Here is a 6,000-nt window from a genome sequence, read left to right as displayed (position 1 = left end):
CACGCAGAGTAAACCTTTCAATCATAAGTGGAAGACATTTGATAAGACTGAAGTGTTTATATATTGTAAAAAGTTATGAAAATCTTAGTTTCATAATACATAAATCCTGAAGCATACAGTATTTGAATAAGAAATGTAACATGCGAAATCTTGTAGCAATTGGCATTTGACTAGTCGATCTCTATTTGAATATCTACTCAAAGAAAAAACTTATGAACATACTTGTGCCCATCGGACTAGTGGATCAGCCTGTAATCTATACGAACTGAATTTAACATGGCAGATACTTTTTTTTCAGTGCCTTAAATTCTAGACAGTGTGTGCGCGCGCGCACAGTTGTCCTTGACTTTCCCAGAAAGATGGGAAAGCAGAAAAAACTGGGGAGTTGTGGTAGGTTCTTTGTGTAGTCATTTAACTTGCCCATGGCATCCAACCTATAAGAAACTTGGTATACAAGTTTCTTATGGCTACAGATTAGTCACACGAGGCACCGTCTTGCTTCGAGATAATTATAGACCACTTTCAGTTAGGAGGGATACAAGATTCAAGCTTGCTCAGATTCACACCCCACAGGGCATTTTTTTTTTTTCGTTTTAAAAATCCTTTAGTTGTCAATGTTAAACCTGTTCACAAAAGGGTGTGCAAATTTTACTTAATGTGAAATGTTTAAAGCGAATGGCTTCGTTCATTTGGAACCAGCCTTCGAATCATTAGGTTTCATATTTTACTCTACAAAGAAGGGGGAAAGAAGTTTAAGGTTGAGTGGTAGTTCATATTAAGGTCGCCAAGAATAAAACTTATCAATTTGTTCAATATTCCTCGCTAAACAAATTAAGAAACAGCCATAATTAGCTACTTCAGATTATAGTTACAGCAGGTCCACTTTGATGGATTCTGTATAGGAATATCTTTGGCTTTATTTTGCACTGGATTGGATTCTCATTATTTAAGTAATGACTCATTCTAACCTGTCAAGAAATGGATAGGTAGACGTAGATTATTAGTTACTCCAGCAACGATAAATTGTGCCAACTGACAATATTTCAGAGGTGGAATTTCGCTTCCACAACGATCAATTCATTTTACTATCAAGGTATAGTTGAACATAGTCTGAATTTAAACTTTTTACTATTATTGCTAAAAATGGCTTTGGTCGACTTGTCCACTGATTTTTGGATTTATAGCTGTTTATCTCGCTTGTCAAAGAGTATTCCATGAAGATGTTTTTACTATTAAATGATGTTTTGATGAATAAAGGGAGAAATGCCCCATTGATACGAGTTTAAACTTAACATACTGTAGCCAATCTTCATTGGCATCTACACCTAATTAAGATCAAACATTTCACTTTTATATTCGTTGAGAAAGGAAAGTTTGAGAAATGCGAGACGAATGACGGTAGATTACATTGATGGCAGCAGACTGTTTGCGCCATTTTACTGCATTTAGATTTGCACCAGTGGTGTAGAACATGTTTGTAAAAGTAGACCAATGTTTACAGATTATGATCGAGCAGAGGAGGAATTGACGTGTGAAATTAGTCATTAATAGCAAGATGGCGGGCACTCAGCCCTTTATACGGCATGACAATTCACTAACATACGACCGATGGACGAAATATTAGTACATCTACTATTCATCTCTTGACTAATATTTGACTTGCCTCATTAGTATGGAGTTTATTTGGGGGGACGGCCAATTCAAACATGAAATCAAGATTTCTGGCGAATATAAGAAATAGCTCTACGAATAGAAATTACCAGTTACACAAGAAGAAAAATTAGACATCTGTGATTATATGGGAAGCAGGTACACAAGAAAAACTTTTGTCAGAAGATATCTTACATCTTTGTATTTTTTTTTCTAACCTCTTCAAGCGCAGCTTCGTCACATTCTCTATTTGTCAAGTCTGACAAGGAGATGACACAAGCGCTAATGAGGTCTTTTGCCTTGAATTACTCAAATGAGATTTTGTATTAACGTCAGAAAGGCACAATTATGGTTGGCAAATAAGGTCGTTTGTGTCAGTGAAGCTACTTAAGTCTATGAAAAATCTGGCCTAAATTACGTCAATTTTCTAAGAAAATTAAAAATTTTCCTTCAAGAGAGCCTTGGATACGGCTACTTAAACTCAATTACATCTTAAAGTAATTCTATAATAACTAGTTCAACATAAGATGAATTTATTTTTACTATTTAAACCACTAAAAGGAAACTTAGAGGTCTAAGAATGTGTCACTTGTCAAAACCTACGTTTCTGCAATAAGCTTTAACACTGTGCTACAGAACACTCATTTTAAATTTCCAATGTATTTAATCTATCGGTAATAGTGGCAAGTCTCCAATAATTTGACATCAGCATCCGAATTTTTTTTTTTTAATGTCTCCGCTTGATGTGTTATTTTTTCCTATTTTTGTAGCCCACGTTGTTTGACTAATATCACCATACTGTGACACCGAGTTATTGGCTGTCGACTTAATCGCGTACTTCAATAATAGTCTCTCACGTGCTATTTTAATAAAAACAAAGATATCGGAAGACTGAAGTGCTCGTATTTTCCTAGAATTAATATCGCCATACGAGTAGGTTTTACTTGGATGATTCTGCACTATGAATAGAATATAAAGTTGGTGGCATTCCAGCATTTAGAAAACAATTAGGCTTAATGAAAATTAAAGGTATTTTTCCGTAGTCACGGATCTTCAGCTAAGTTAATCCTTAAATTTAAGATTATCATTCGAAAGACATGTTTATGCAAATGACAAGAGAATCCCGATTATATTTGTAAATGAAGATTTACTTTTGAGGGTAATAATTCTCACCCCACGAATAAGTGAATTGTCCAACTTTGGAAACAAATTTTGTTTGCTATCAGCAAGGGACTGGGGGGGCTGACCTTTTTGGAAAGAAAGGAGCAATGAGACCAGTTAAAGCAAATTTAAGCAGAATACTTTGACCTGAGAAAGGAGAAGATTCAACTTCCAAAATAAAATTCATCAGGATCGCAAAAAAAAAAAAAGAATACAAATACGTACGCCTACCTACTGTTTAGGTAAGGGTGAAATCCAAACGGTGGGATCAGGACTTAGATGTAACCTAAAATTTTCTGGATGTAAAGTACTTGGATCTGCAAATGAAATATTATGCAGGAACTTAGGCGAACTATTCAAGTACTGCATCTAAAGGAACACAGTTAAGAAAGTGCACACGTAATAATCAGCACAGGTGACTCGTAAAAAGAAGCGATTATGTTAACCTTCGAGATCGACAAGGGGGAATTAAAGCTATTAAAAGAATGAATATATCTAAGGATGTTTGACTAAGATATTGTATTACTTTCATGTTTCCATGGCAACAACTCGGTTTGGTTATACTGTATTATAGGTCAAGCGTTAAGTGATTGCAGATGGATGAGTGCCGATGCCCTTGTTTAAATTGGGTTTTACATTTCAATCAAGGATTTGATTCTTAGGAAGTATTTATTATTGAAATCGTTCAGATAATACTGTTGCGATTTCAAAAAATAAATAATAAAAAACTCATGTAGTTTGCATTTAATTATCGATATATACTTTCAATGATCTTCAGCTAATGAATATCGACAGGCAGTACTGTACAGTTATTTTCATTGGAATCCATCAAGGCGATATTAAAATCAATCGACTATTCCAGTTATGCTTTTATTCCACTCTAAAGAAATCTTGATTTTTGAAAGCTGCCAAAATTACTAAAGACATTAATATATTAATATTACATATACAGAAAAAGGATAGCCAATGGTTCCAATATGTTAATTTTAGAAGCTTCCCAAAGCTTCGTTCATTTGCGCACAGTGGCATAGGATCATTCATTGTTATGGAACTGGGAACAATTTCACACTTGACTGTAGTCCGTCAAATTTGCGATATATTTACTGGTTATAATAGCTTCAAGAAATGAACTGGCTAGCAAAGGAGTTCAGTAGAATTAGCAGAAATAGTTAATGAAGTCCTGATTCTGATATTGCAATTAAAAAATCGGCATGTTGAGCATTTCCTTACAGGAACAACCTCATTTAAAGAATATGAGCGCTTTGGTGTATCAAAACATTTAACAGTTGATTGGAATATTGTCAAGAGTATTACTTATGACTGCACTTCATACTGAGTAGATGGACTACTACAAAAACCGAAGAAATATTGAAAGCGACTTCCACTGGAGTGTCACAAGAATCCACATTCCCACATCCATGATTTAACCCTCATGAATAGGGCCTCATCATGAGGACACAAATGTCCTCAGATGAGGACATTTAACATATACAGAGCACAAATTTAGCAAAATTAATGAATTCATGGTAATGCCGATGACATTGTTCTATGCGAATCATCCCGAGAGAAGCTTGAAAATACCCTGGAAGAGTGGAGAAAGGCATTGGAGGAGAGCGGCATGAGAATTAACCGGGTGAAGACTGAATATATGTCAACGGGGAGTGACGAGGATATCGTCATACGACTCCAGGGTGAAAGGCTAATTTCAGGGAAGAAATTCAAGTACCTTGGGTCGGTTGTCGAGAGGAATGGTGACCTGGATGAGGAAATACAGCACCGAATAACATGCGGTTGGATGAATTGGAGGAAGATGAGCGGGGTTCTGTGCGACAAGAGAGTGAGTTGTAAGAGGAAAGGAAAGCTCTAAGATGGTGGTGAGGCCGGCGATGCTCCATAGTGCGGAGACGTGGCCTATAACCAAGGCACAGGAGAGGAAGATGGAGGTAGCGGAGATGCGGATGTTGAGATGGATGAGTGGTGTGACAAAGAAGGACAGGATAAGGAATGACTACATCAGAGGGACGGTTAAGGTGGGACCAATTGGCAAGAAGATACAAGAAAGTAGGCTGAGGTGGTTTGGACATGTTGAGAGGAAGGGTGATGAGGAGTGTGTTGGTAAACGAGTGGAGTATATGGAGTTGGAGGGAAGGAGGAAAAGAGGCAGGCGCAAGCTCAGGTGGAGGGATAAGATGACAGAGGATCTTAGGGAGAAAGGATGGAGTCCGAAGGATGCCCTGGACTGGAGAACTTGGAAGAGGAAGGTTAAAGATTGGTGCGCCGACCCCGTTTAACATGGGATAAGGCAGAGTGAAAGAATGAATTCATGGTAATACTGTAAGATTAAACGGTACTGCATCATTGTAATTTTTTTTATAAATGAATATAAAAATTCACGCATGAGAGGGTTAATTTATCCCTAAGACCAGGTATTAAAATGTCCCTAGTTAGATTATAACTTTTTCATTACTCACTGTCCTGTGAAGGATTTGATTTAAACCACTAATAAAATTCCATTTAACTTCAAGACTTCCGTTACGAAGTTTGATCAAAGATTAGTTTCAGGTGACAATTTGTCTTCCACTGCAGAACTGCACTCACCATCATGCTTATTGAAAACCTAAAGTAGTTAAAATAGTTTGGGATCTAGAAGTTTCAGTATTATCTACTCCTTAGCCAACCCACAGTACAAAAATCGTCTCGCACACAGACGTAAGCCTATAATATAGATGTGAATCTGCTTACAGAAGACGTTAGAAAAAATCGAGATCACATCAGACCAATCGCAACTGAATACTGTATGTCACCGCCTCCTACCTAAAATGAAGTGCAGTCTGTTAGTTTATTTCATGTGATTTGCCTTGTTTGCAATTAGATGAGACAACTAAAAGCGAGGCTAATTAGTTAATTGCATGCGTTGTGTGGCTGGTTTGTGGAGGGGAAACCTTTTCACTTCTGTGTGAGGCTAGTTAACTTACCTTCAAGCCTGATTTTACTACACAATGTCTAAAAAAATCCTGTGAACTGCATAAAAGTCTCGCATTACATTAAGTGATCTGAAATGCGCACCGTCTTATTATTATTCCTGATACCTCCAAGAAGTCCAAAGACTCATCGCAGGAGGACACCTACAACTGTCTCAACCACTTATCTTGGTGAACTAACATTAGAAATCTGCTCATGTAACACTAG

The sequence above is a fragment of the Typopeltis vanoorti genome, chromosome 5 (assembly GCF_054136105.1).
Source record: "Typopeltis vanoorti isolate ZY-2024b chromosome 5, IOZ_Tvanoo_1.0, whole genome shotgun sequence".
In the NCBI taxonomy this organism is placed as follows: Eukaryota; Metazoa; Arthropoda; class Arachnida; order Uropygi; family Thelyphonidae; genus Typopeltis; species Typopeltis vanoorti.
Note: the sequence above shows the minus strand (reverse complement) of the source record.